At 43.4% G+C, this 13,805-nt stretch overlaps 1 protein-coding gene across 3 annotated transcripts in view; it reads left to right on the forward strand.

The window, feature by feature from the left end:
- gas7b (growth arrest-specific 7b) overlaps positions 1–13,805 on the forward strand; it is a 413,304-nt gene that overhangs the window by 156,339 nt on the left and 243,160 nt on the right. The window contains exon 1 of one of the 3 annotated variants that reach the window (XM_048610961.1): positions 7,201–7,219. The exons of the other annotated variants lie outside the window; for them this stretch is intronic. The gene's annotated coding sequence lies outside the window, so the exon portion shown is untranslated. Of the gene's footprint in view, positions 1–7,200; positions 7,220–13,805 lie in introns of those variants that run through there. 3 annotated transcript variants of the gene reach the window in all.

A 13,805-nucleotide genomic window follows, 5' to 3' on the forward strand; every position in this document is an offset into this window, starting at 1 on the left:
CTTTAGTGTTGCAATCACAATCTACACCTTCATCTGTAGGCGTACACTCCCTTCTGTAGGTCCAATCTAGAATTTGCTACACAGATCTAAGTTGTCAGTTCGTTGCTGTGGAGAATGCACTACGTTGTTGGATGTCCCATATTTCAGTTGACACGTATATTGGTTTGATGGCAATTCATTCTATTATTCTGTAATAAAAGCTATCAACACTGTAGTATTAGATTTAAAAAAAAATACAATGGGGTAGAACTTGCTTCAAGCTGTTTTTGCTTTAACCAGGAGTTGGTTCTCTGGCCTCAGCCACAGATTCAGAATCTAGTTGTGATACCACGGTTAGACTCCAGTTGAAGCTTGCCTGATGGAAAGATTGTCTTGTGCTACTTGCTTCAGCTAAGTTCCACAACTAAGGACAGTTTGGAGAAGACTTGATTTAAGAGGGTGATGTGTAGAACTATGGAGTTGGGGGCCAGTGGAGTGACAGGTAGGGCAAGTATCTCTCCTCCGGTTTTGGGCAGCTAGTCAAGGTGGTTAAAATGTAGTCTACCCTCTCCAAATTTACCAGTGGGACCAGATTGGAGGTGTGAGATTGGATGCAGGTCATTCCACTGCTGATTTGATATGCTTTGTGCTAATTTTATATCCTTTTGAGATATCCTCCTACCCTATATACCCCGCAAAAGAATCTGGCACCACTTCTACTTCAATATATTTGTAAAATGTTTTTCTGTGGACATGTTTCCTATTTTGTACAATAGCCTGCTTCAACGTTGCAAACTCAATAGATAACGTTCCTTCCTAGCAGGGCAAAAAGATGCTGCCATATTCCTCTTTCTGACTGGGACTGAGGGCCTATTTGATTTACAATGGTAGAGGATCAACCACTGATGAATTGGAAGTAGAAGTTGCTTATTGTTTGGTAGCAATTGTCATAAGTTACATTTAATAAGATACAAGTTACAACTAAGAAATGAGGAGACCTGTGGATATAGGTGCACTCCATGAGATCCAAAGCTATCCTGCCTCCTTCACACTTAGCTATATGATTATAATCCAATTGATTAAAGCTTAATATAGTCACTAAGCAGCAGTCAGCTATAACTTGTCTAGGTTTGCTTTAGTTCGGATAAACATTCTGATCCATACTGGAAAATTGAATTCACAAGGTGCTTCTATTTTCTTCTTTTTTTTTTGCTTTAAGACAGTGGAGATTTCCTGAAATGTTATCTGTTGTTCTATTCCCACCTCCCTAAAACAGCGTAAAAGCATTAAAAAAAAGCACACTCGCAATGACCCTGTTCGCCTCGATAGAACATTTGAACACTATCTCACATCTATTCATAGGTATGGCAAGGGATAATTATCCAGCCTCCGGCTCATGGTGAAGCTGGTGTCGTCAAATTAGAACAGACAATTGACTTTGCATTTTGAAGCATCTCTCTCTGGGGAAAGAAATGAAATCAATTTAGTAAAAACCTTACTATTGTCTCCTGTTTGCTAAAAGAAATCAGAAAACAAGAACACTGGGGCTAATTTGCATCTCTATGCTGCTTGAAAATGAACACTGGGTTAAGTTGGATATAATGTGTTTCCACATGTTTCCCATCATTTTGGTCCAGTAATTTTCTACATGAGCCTTGGGTGGCTGTTGGGAGCCCCTGACCACAATGAAGCTGACTACATTAGTTCATGCTTAAAGTTGCTATATCTGGCATGACAGACAGACATACAAGACTCCAAACCAACCCAATGTCAGAGAAGTTACTTGCATTAGATTGGCAATTCATTTTTGAATTTCATGTAAATTTAAGTGGTGTCAGTGTATTTTGGGGTCCATTTAAAGAAAAAAAAGGCTCCAGACCATTTTAGGCTTAGCAATTTCTGCTGCTTTTTTTTTTAAAGCACCTGTTTGCCATCAGCATCATTCAGTACTTTATAAGAGTACAACGCGGAAACAAACCCTTTGGTCCAACTTGTCCATGTTGACCACATATCCCAAACTGATCTAGTCCTATTTGCCAGCATTTAGCCCAATTCTCTCTCTCAAACCCTTCCTATTCATATACCCATCCAGATGCCTTTTAAATGTTATGAATTTACCAGCCTCCACCACCTCCACTGGCAGCTCATTCCATACACGTGTCACCATCTGCTTGAAAAAGTTGCCCCTCTGGTTCCTTTTAAATCTTTCCCCTCTCCCTTTAACCAACGTCCTCTAGTTTTGGACTCCGCTACCCTGGGAAAAAGATCTTGCTATTCACCCTATCCGTGCCCCTCATGATCTTATAAACCTCCTATAAGGTCACCCCCTCAGCCTATTCATCCTCTCCCTATAGCTCAAACACCCCAATCCTGGCAACGTCCTTGTAAATCTTTTCTGCACCCTCAAGTTTAACAATATCTTTCCTAAAGCAGGGAGACCAGAACTGAATGCAGTATTCCTAAAGTGGCCTAACTAATGTCCTGTACTGCTGCAAGATGACATCCCAAATCTTATACTCAATGCACTGACCAATGAAGGCTAGCATGTCAAACGCTTTCTTCACCACCCTGTATCCCTGTGATTCCACTTTTAAGGAACTATGCAGCTGCACCTCCCTAGGCCCCTTTGATCCGCAACATACTCCATGGCTCTGTCATTAACTGTATAAGTCCTGCCTTAGCAAAATGAAACAATTCACATTTATCTAAATTAAACTGCCATCAACATCATTAAGGGTGGCAGGAGATTTCCAGGCATGAATCTTTTAAACCTGAGCTTCAAATGAAGAGTCTTTGGACTAGAAATGTTAACTCTGTTTCTCTCTCCAAAGAATCTGCCAGACCTGTTGGAATTTATCCAGCATTTCTGTTTTTATTTCTGAATAGATGTGCTCAGAATCTAGGAGAATGATGATGGAATGTCTGATAGGAATTCTGACTTCATGTCTACCTGACATCATTCATGTACTTTTATCTGCACCCACCCTGCCTATAGCATTGATAATCCTATCTTGTTTTGGCAGAACTCATGGGTGGTTCATGCAGCACCACGTTAATAGCTACCAGTTGGGTGCCATGCAGCTTTGATATGTATCTAAACATAGACTCATAGAAATATAGAAGCTAGGAGCAGGAATAGGTAGTTTAGCCCTTTGAATTCACCTGGCTGCAAGCCCTTGGCACCAGGTGTACAACATTATCACCATGTCAACTTCAAAGAGGTTTTGCCTGTCTCTCTCTTCCACCTTGGGACTTTAATCAGAAGTTGATCATTAGATAATTGGCAAGAATGGGTTTCAGACTTTGTCAGAAAGTCCTTACAAACAGCATGGTAAGCAGCACAAAGATGTTGAATCCGACATTCAGTTTGATTTGGCTGATCCTCTGTCAGTGCCATATTTTCTCTTTCTCTCCACTAAACCCTTTTATGTCCTTAAATTTATCAATCTCTCTTTCTTTCTCAAATATGCACAATGCTCTAGCCTCCATAGCCTTCTGTAATAGCAAGTTCCAAAGATTCACCAACCTGAGTGATGAAACATAGAAACTGGACACAGGAGTATACCGTTAGGCCCTTCGAGCCTGTTCCACCATTCCATATATGATCATAGTTGACCCTCTGTCACAATGCTTTATTCTAACTTCCCACCTATACCCCTTGATGCCTCCTAATGTCTAAAGATTTTTCTGTTTCTTTTTCTTTCTTTTCTTGAAAATGCTCAGTGACTCCGTCCACACAGCCTTCTGTGGTTGAGAATTCAACAGGTTCGCTACCCTTTGAGTGAAGTTTTTTTTTTTTTCTCATCTCAGTCCTAAATAGCCCACCCCATATCCTGATACTGCGACCCCTTTTTCTAGATTTCCCAACCAGAGAAAGCATCCTCCATGAATCTAGTCTGTTAAGCCTTCTTTAGAATTTTATATAGCAGTGTGGAGCTGGATGAACACAGCAGGCCAAGCATCAGAGGAGCAGGAAAGCTGACATTTTGGGTCTGGACCCTTCTTCAGAAATGGGGGAGGGGAAGGGGACTCTGAAATAAATAGGCGGGGGAGGGAGATGAGGATGGAAGGTGGATAAAGGAGCAGATAGATGGAGAGAAGACGGACGAGTCAAGGAGGCGGGGATGGAGCCAGTGAAGGTGAGTGTGGGTAGGGAGTTGGGATGGGAGTTGGTCAGTTGGGAGGGAGGATGGACAGGTCAAGGAGGTGGGGATGAGGATAGTAGGTACGAAGTGGGGCTTGGTGAGTGAGGTGGGAGAAGTGGATAGGTGTCCTTGTTTTTCAAGGACTGCAATTTCCCCTCCACAGTGATTGAAAAAGCCCTTGACTGTGTATCTCGCGTTTCCCACAACTCATGCCTCACTCCCCCTCCCCGCAATAACAACAAAGACAGAATCCCCCTCGTCCTCACGTATCACCCCACCAACCTCCATCATCCTCTGTCATCTGCAATCTGACCCCACTACCAAAGACATTTTTCCCTCCCCACCCTTTTACCTGCCTTCCGGAGGGACCGCTCTCTCCGTGACTCCCTCATCCACTCCACTCTCCCCACTAGCCCCACCACTCCTGGCATTTTTCCCTGCATCCACACGAAGTGCTACACCTGCCCCTGCACCTGCCCCTACACCTCACCCCCATTCCAGGCCCCAAGAAAACCTTCCACATTAGCAGATGTTCACCTGCACATCTGTTTAATGTGGTATATTGTATCTGCTGTTCCTGATGTGGCCTCCTCTACATCGGGGAGATCAAGCGGAGGTTTGGAGACCGCTTTGTGGAACACTACGCTCGGTTCGTGACTGCATCTCTCAGTCGCGAACCATTTCAACTCCCCCTCCCACTCCTTGGACAACATGTCCATCCTGGGCCTCCTGCAGTGCCACAACAAAGCCACCCGAAGGTTGCAGAAACAGCATCTCATTTTTCGCTTGGGAACCCTGCAGCCCAATGGTCTCAATGTGGACTTCACAAGCTTCAAAATCTCCCACCCCTGACCTCATCCCAAGACCAACCCAGCTCGACCCGCCTCCTTGACCTGTCCATCTTCTCTCCACCTATCTGCTCCTTTTATCCACCCTCCATCATTGCCTCCCCTCTCCCTGTATTTATTTCAGAATCCCCTTCCCCTCCCCCATTTCTGAAGAAGAGTCCAGACCCGAAACGTCAGCTTTCCTGCTCCTCTGGTGCTGCCTGGCCTGCTATGTTCATCCAGTTCTATACCTTTGTTATCTCAGACTCCAGCATCGGCAGTTCCTACTGTATCTTAGAATTTTATATCTTTTGTTTAGATCTCTCTCCTGCTTCTAAGCTCTACAGAATGCAGGCCCAGTTGAACAAATCTCTCTTCACAGGGCAGTCCTGCCATTCCTGATATCAGCCTGGTGAAATTGTGTTGCACTTGTTTCTACTGCATTTATATTCTTAGGGAGACCAAAGCTACATGCAATTTTCCAGGTATGGTCCCACCAAGGCCCTGTATAAATGCAGAATGATATCCCTTCTTCTGAACTGCAATCCTCTTCTAAGGAAGTCCAATATAACATTTGACTTCTTGATTTGCTTGCTGCACCTGCCTGTCTACTTTGACTGATGTACAGGAACATCCAGAATGCTTTTGTACATCTACATTTCCCAATACCACTTAAATGATTTATACTACCTCCCTGTTTTTCACACCAAAGTTTATAAGTTCACATTTAGCCATGTTTTACTGCACCTGCTATATATCTGCCCCCTCACTCAACTTGTCTAAATCACTTTGAAGCCTCCTTGCATCCTCTTCACAACCCCATCCAGTTTTATGTCGTCAGCAAATTTGGAAATGTTGCATTTGGTTCCCTCATCCAGGTCATTTATGTATCTCATGAATATCTTGGGCTCAAGCACCAATCCTGTGGTACCACTAGTCACTGCCTGGCACTCAGAAAAATGCCCATTTTTCTTCCCAATCACTTTTTACTGTCTGTCAACCAATTCCCAATCCATGCAGATTTATTACTTCCTTTCTCATGCACTTTTAGTCTTGCCCATTAACTCCTTATGACAGATATTATCAAAACCCTTCTGGAAATCCAAATACACCATATCCACTGGTGCTCCCTCATCAAGTCTGTCGGTTACATGATCAAAAAAAAACTCCTAGATTTGTTAAGCATGATTAACTTGTGCTGGTGTTGTCCAATCCTATTAATGTTTTCCAAATGTTTTGCTAAAGCATCTTTTAAAATAGACTCTAGCATTTTCCCAACTGCTGATGTAAGGCTAACTGCTTTGTACTTCTTAGTTTTGTTTCTCTCTCTCCCTTTTTTTTTTAAAGTAATGGAGTTACATTTACCAGTCCTAAATCTGTAGGAACTGCTCGAGATTCTATAGATTTTTGGAAGATGACCACCAATGCATCCAAAATTTCCAGAGCCGCTTCTGTTAGGAATTCTTCCTCCCCTCCATCCTAATGTTTGACCCCATATCCTGAGACAATGAGCATCAGTTATAACTTCCCAAGCAGGGGAAAACCTCCTCGCTACATCTAATAAGTCCAGCTCTGTTAGAATTTAATCAGATCCCTCTCGTTGTTCTATTTTGAGATTTAAGTTTCTGTTTGTAATTCTGCCTGCAATTTGTTCAGGCCTGCCACTTAAATGCAAATATTATAAATTAGTTAAAACATGACTGAAGATTGTAAGTTTGGTTTTAAAATTTGTAACCTCCTTTGTGCTGCACCATGTTATTTTCCCCTTGAAGACACAGGTATTTTGTAGTGTTCTTTGCCCACCAGTTTTGTGCTTTTGCTATAATCTGACTGCATCTGGTGCTGTGACTAATTTTTATATTATTATGCAAACAGGTTTTCCCATCACCTGAGTGCTATTAGCATTTCACCTTTCAGATAAGCTTTACACTAGTGCTTAACCATTTAGCACTGAACTAATTTACACCTAGGACGACAAAACAATTCCTTTTTTTGTATAGAGGGCTCAAAACCATGTTTTGTGGAAGAATTCTTCAACACCTTTGTGCTGTTTACCATGCTGTTTGTAAGGACTTTCTGACGAAGTCTGAAACTCATTCTTGCCAATTATCTAATGATCAACTTCTGATTAAAGTCCCAAGGGGCAGAGGGAGACAGGCAAAACCTCTTTGAAGTTGAGTTGGTGATAATATTGTACACCCGGTGCTAAGGGCTTGCAGCCAGGTGAATTCACCGTTGGAGACTTGCTTTATTATCTGAACCAGACAGGTACATGCTTTTTGGATATTGATCAAACAGCTAGGAAAGCTAATTGAATTTGGAAAGTTAAGGGATGGGAGGTCCTTCAGGTCAAAGCCCCAGTGTTTTCAGTAGTTTGCCAGACTGTTGAAGTGTTTTGAAATCTGCTGCTTAAATGCCAGAAGAATCCTAACTCATTGGGGATTTTTAACAGTAATGTTGTCTAAACTACATCAAATATTTATGAAAAAGGATTCCATTTGACAATAGTCAACTCTGTATTGAGAAAGTAAGGTGGATCTTTTCCCCCTCCAGAGTTTCACTTGAAGGCTTTGAAATATTTTTTGGGCTTCGATATACACTAGACATCCAACTTCCAAATGTATATCACAGGAGTGTGTTTGTGCCTGCATTTGACACAGACCTCTACATTATCTCCCTCCGAAATATTTCGGGACTAGTGGGTGGGACCTTTAATCCTATTCTAGAATTTGCATTTTTCCTTGCATCCTTCCTGAGTGCCATAGGCTCCCTAGTTAAAATCGGTGATGTGAATTTCACCAAAAAGTGAGGATAATGGAAGTTAGTGCAAGGTACAGTGGTCGGATGGAAGGCCATATATATTTCTAATCTTCAATCAGAGCTGTCTTGTTTGCAAAAGTTTAAATGCAATTGATTATTATATCATGTGACTCTCTGCATTCAATACAGAATATCTTTCTCTATAATGTAATATATTCCAAATAGCTTTTTTTCTATGGATAGTGGTTGGAATTTTCATTGTAATAAATATTCAGATTGAAGAATCAGTTGGTGCGAATTCAGTGATCTCATTAAGGGAGTGGTCAAGAAACTGAAAATGATCTCTGCTCACAGGTTAAGTAGGGTAGGAAATGATTTATTATTGTCACATACTGCAATACAGTGAAAAGTATTGTTTTGCATGCTAGCCAGGCAAATAATATCTTGTATGAACAGTAGGATAATAGGATATGATATGGAATTTGATTTATTGTTTTACTGAGTGACCTGTTCTGTGAAATACCTGTGTGTGGATTCAAAATGGGAATATGCTAAAGGAACTTGCTTACTGATGTTTGCTCCTCAATATGTATCCAGATGACCATGAGGTATGACCAAATGATATCTACTGATTTTGCTGCAGCTTGCTACATCTGGTGAACATCAAAATTCCGTTATTTTGTGTTTTGGTAGCGAGATAGATTTACTAGTGTTTTGAGTTTTTAATGTGAGCAGGAGAGTTTGTATCAAGATGTGAATGAGAGTAAGTATTGCAATATTATTACCAGTCACATTTTCAGTTCATGTATAAACCAAATGATTTTTTTTCCGTTGGCTATGTTAAGCTTGTACTTGGGATCTTCTAATTACCAGTTCAATGCACTGGGCAAGTTATGCCATGTCCTTGGGGGCTCAGGAATAAGGAATAACAGAGGTATTTTACAGACTGATAAAAGTAAAATTAGTTGTAGGATAAAGTGCAGACAGATGTGTGAGCTGTCTGTTTCCTATGGTGAGACAGGTAACAGATGTTTGAAAGTGTGTCAGAACCTGCAACAGAATCTTGGACTCCAAATGATATTTGTATGCTGTAGCCACACATTGTGAACCACTCTCTTTCTGTGCCAATGTGACATTTCCAGCATGTATGTTCTAAATCTTAGGTGGCAGGTTTATGAAGTGATCATGAGTCATAGGTTCAGAACTGTTTGTTTTAAAAAGGTAGGTACTTAAAAATAACCGTGGGACGAAGCTACAGAATCCAAACACGCCCAAATTCGGTTAAGTTGGTGAAACTAAACCCAATGGTATGAACTTGCATTTTACTTTATTTTTTACGCAAAAAGAAAATGTGGGGCTGAGATAAACACGAACGTCTCCAAAAAGCTTTTGCCCTATTTGAATCTGGCTCAAATTGAGTCGTTGCTTCAATTCGAGTGAAACCGGGTCATCAATTGAAAGCTGGTGGCTGACTGCGATGAGATGTAAAAGGTATTAAGAACAGAGAGGTCAGTAGGCCCTACAATTCATTCTTTTTTTAGATACTCGGCCTCACCAAAACACTGCCTCTATATTAAGCAATTCCTTTTCTTCAGAAGTGTATCACATAGCCTCTTAACAAATGTATGCTTCAGTGGCCTTTACTGGTAAATTATTTTATAAGGAGACCAACCCTCGAATGGAAAAAGTGTTGTCAGCCAAGTGACTTTAAATAAGGTATCATGTGTGACAAATTCTGGTTGAGTCTTTTTGAAGGAAGGAGATCAATTAATTTCCAAATACTGTAGTGACGCCGACCTTGAAATTATGTCCCCAATACTAAAGACCTCTAACACTTACTCACTATCTTTGTACTTTACGGAAAATTGGCCTTTACTGAGAAAAGGATGGAATATTCTGTAGTGGAGATAGTAGGAACTGCAGATGCTGGAGAATCCGAGACAACAAGGTGCAGGGCTGGATGAACACAGCAGGCCAAGCAGCATCATAGGAGCAGAGAGGCTGACATTTTGGGCCTAGACCCTTCATCAGAAAAGGGGGAGGGGAAGGGGGTTCTGAAATAAATAGGGAGAGAGGGGGAGGCGGATAGAAGAGGGATAGAGGAGAGGATAGGTGGAGAGGAAACAAACAGGTCAAAGAGGCAGGGATGGAGCCAGTAAAGGTGAGTGTAGGTGGGGAGTTAGGGAGGGGATAGGTCAGTCCAGGGAGGACGGACAGGTCAAGGGGCGGGATGAGGTTGGTCGGTAGGAGATGGAGGTGCGGCTTGAGGTGGGAAGAGGGGATAGGTGGGAGGAAGAACAGGTTAGGGAGGCAGGGACGAGCTGGACAGGTTTTAGGATGCGGTAGGGGGAGGGGAGACTTTGAAACTTGTGAAATCCACATTGATACCATTGGGTTGCAGGGTTCCCAAGCGGAATATGAGTTGCTGTTCCTGCAACCTTCGGGTGGCATCATTGTGGCACTGCAGGAGGCCCAGGATGGACATGTCGTCTGAGGAATGGGAGGGGGAGTTGAAATGGTTCGCGACTGGGAGGTGCAGTTGTTTATTGCGAACCGAGCCCACCACCAAAGACATCTTTCCCTCCCCACCCTTATCTGCTTTCTGGAGGGACCACTCTCTCCGTGACTCCCTTGTCCGCTCCACACTCCCCTCCAGCTCCACCACACCCAGCACTTTTTTCCCTGCAACCGCAGGAAGTGCTACACCTGCTCCCATACCTCCTCCCTCGCCCCCATCCCAGGCCCCAAGAAGACTTTCCACATCAAGCAGATGTTCACCTGCACATCTGCCAATGTGGTATACTGCATCCGCTGTTCCCGTTGTGGCTTCCTCTACATCGGGGAAACCAAGCGGAGACTCGGACCGCTTTGCAGAACACCTACGCTCGGTTCGCAATAAACAACTGCACCTCCCATTCGCGAACCATTTCAACTCCCCCTCCCATTCCTCAGACGACATGTCCATCCTGGGCCTCCTGCAGTACCACAACGATGCCACCCGAAGGTTGCAGGAACAGCAACTCGTATTCCGCTTGGGAACCCTGCAGCCCAATGGTATCAATGTGGATTTCACAAGTTTCAAAGTCTCCCCTCCCCCTACCGCATCCTAAAACCTGTCCAGCTCGTCCCTGCCTCCCTAACCTGTTCTTCCTCCCACCTATCCCCTCCTCCCACCTCAAGCCGCACCTCCATCTCCTACCGACCAACCTCATCCCGCCCCCTTGACCTGTCCGTCCTCCCTGGACTGACCTATCCCCTCCCTAACTCCCTACCTACACTCACCTTTACTGGCTCCATCCCCGCCTCTTTGACCTGTTTGTTTCCTCTCCTCTATCCCTCTTCTATCCGCCTCCCACTCTCTCCCTATTTATTTCAAAACCCCCTTCCCCTCCCCCTTTTCTGATGAAGGGTCTAGGCCCGAAACGTCAGCCTCTCTGCTCCTATGATGCTGCTTGGCCTGCTGTGTTCATCCAGCCCTGCACCTTGTTGTCTCGAATATTCTGTAGTTGTGAGAAGAAAAGTGCTTGCAGAATATTACGTACAATGATGTAAATACATTTGCTGTAAGGTCCCAGAGTCAAATAGCAGTCACCTTTTTGGTAAGGGGATACCAATAATCACCAAAAGTGACAGATTGGCAAGTTGCCAATGTGCAGAATACACCCTTGAACCATAAACTTTGTGGCAACACAAACCAACATTGGATGGGCTATCCATTTTAAACATTTCCAGATCTCATTTGAATTGTTTTGCAATTTTGGCACGGTATTTGTTTGACTGGGAGAGGAAGCCAATGTAAATCAGTGAGCACCGGGCTGATAGGGGAGTAGGACTTGCTGAGAATTGAGCTCAAACAAAGACATCATTTTCGATGACCATAAGTGTATGTAGTTAGAATGAGACCAACCACAAGAGCTAGAGGTGACAAAGGTGCGAACGTCAGGGTTTCAGAAGTTGATGAACTGGACTGAATCAAAGTTATAGAAGTGGAAATATGTGGTCCTAATCATGCTCATGAATGACCTCAGATGCTCACATCTGGATCAAATGTGAACCAAAGTTGTACAAATGAACCAAGGAGAGGGTTCTAGAGAATGAAGTTCAGAGCAGGAATTGCAACAACAGATTAATCTTTTGATCACCTAATGGGAGCAGCCTTGTGTAAACCTGTCATAATCTTGTTGATTGTTGGGGTGTCTTCCAGTTAATTTGGGATTGGTGGTACATGGAGTTCAATTTCCTCAGGAACTATATATTTGTCTGTTAGATGTTGTTATCCACAACTCTGAGGCTCCCATATTCTTTTCAATACACAGCTGACCTGGAAGGATTTGCAGGTTGATGGTTCCCCTATGTGGCCATGTGGTCCTCTGTGCATCTTCCTTGACCGAGATGTTCTTGTTTGGTACTTGAACCTAGAGTTTCTGGCAATTCTCCCATCAATCTGCAGAGAACAATTCCAGTTTCTCTGACCTAACTTTGTGCCTAAATTCTTGGAACCATTCAGGTCAATCTCGTTTCCATTCTCTCTGGATCCTCTAAAAGATGTTTGATAAGGTTCCCCACAGTAGGCTCATGCAGAAGGTAAGGAGGCATGGGATAGGGGGAAATGTGGCAGATTGGATTCAGAATTGGCTGACCCTTCGAAGACAAAGGGTGGTAGTGGGACTGAAACTATTCAACATGGTGCTCAGTTACAAGCGTGTACCACAAGGATCTGTCCTGGGTCCTCTTCTATTTGTGACTTTTGTAAATGATTTGGATGAAGGAGTGGAAGGGTGGATTAGTAAGTTTGCAGATGATACAAAGGTGGGTCGCTTTGTGGACAGTGCAGGGGGCTGTTCTAGGTTACAAAGGGGCATTGATAGGATGCAGAGCTGGGCTGAAGTGGCAGATGGAATGTGAAAAGTGTGAGGTGATTCATTTTGGAAGGACAAACTTGAAAGCAGAATACAGGGTTAACGAAAAGATCCTTGGCAGTGTGGAGGAGCAGAGGGATCTTGGGGTTCATGTCCACAGTTCCCTGAAAGCTGCCACCCAGGTGGATAGAGTTGTTAAGAAGGCTTATGGTGTGTTAGCTTTCATTAATAGAGGGATTGAGTTCAAAAGCTGTGAAGTTATGCCCCAGCTATACAAAACCCTGGTTAGGCCACATCTGAAGTATTGTGTCCAGTTCTGGTCACCTCATTACAGGAAAGATATATGGAAGCATTGGAAAAGGTGTAGAGGAGATTTACCAGGATGTTGTGTGGAATGGAGGGAAGGTCTTACGAGGAAAGGTTGAGAGAGCTAGGGCTTTTCTCTTTAGAACGACGAAGGATGAGAGGTGACTTGATAGAGGTGTACAAAATGATCAGAGGTATAGATAGAGTAGACAGCCAGAGACTTTTTCCTAGGGTGGAGGTAGCTATTACGAGGGGACGTAGTTTTAAAGTGAGTGGAGGTAGATACAGGGGAGACGTCAGAGGTAGGTCCTTCACTCAGAGAGTGGTAGGGGTGTGGAATGCATTGCTGGAGAGGGTAGTGGACTCGGGCTCATTACGTGCATTTAAGCGGCTATTAGATAGGCATATGGATGATAGTATAAGGTAGGGGTGGAGGTTAGATAGACCTTAGGATCAGGGTAAATGTTCGGCACAACACCATGGGCCAAAGGGCCTGTACTGTGCTGTACTGTTCTATGTTCTAAACTGTGTCAAGAGTGACCAACCTGGAGGAAATACTGTAGTTGTGGCCCAAGTGCCACTTTTATAAAAGTTCAGTATAACTTATCTGATATCCACATATGAATGATCTCTCATGGTCTGAACCCTAGCACTGCAAACCGTTTATTTCCTTGCCTCCCCTGCAAATATAGTTAGCGCTGTTCTTCATTGCTTTTGAACCTGCAACCATTCCATTCTCAAAGGCTATCAGTCTGGTTCCAAATAATAGGACGATGATCAACAAACTAACTTTTTTAGAGATAGTAGGAACTGCAGATGCTGGAGAATCTGAGATAACAAGGTGTAGAGCTGGATGAACACAGCAGGCCAAGCAGCATCAGGAGCAGGAAGGCTGACGTTTCGGGCCTCGACCCTTCTTCAGAAATGGA

This window comes from Rhincodon typus, chromosome 23, assembly GCF_021869965.1.
Source record: "Rhincodon typus isolate 14 chromosome 23, sRhiTyp1.1, whole genome shotgun sequence".
Lineage (NCBI taxonomy): Eukaryota > Metazoa > Chordata > Chondrichthyes > Orectolobiformes > Rhincodontidae > Rhincodon > Rhincodon typus.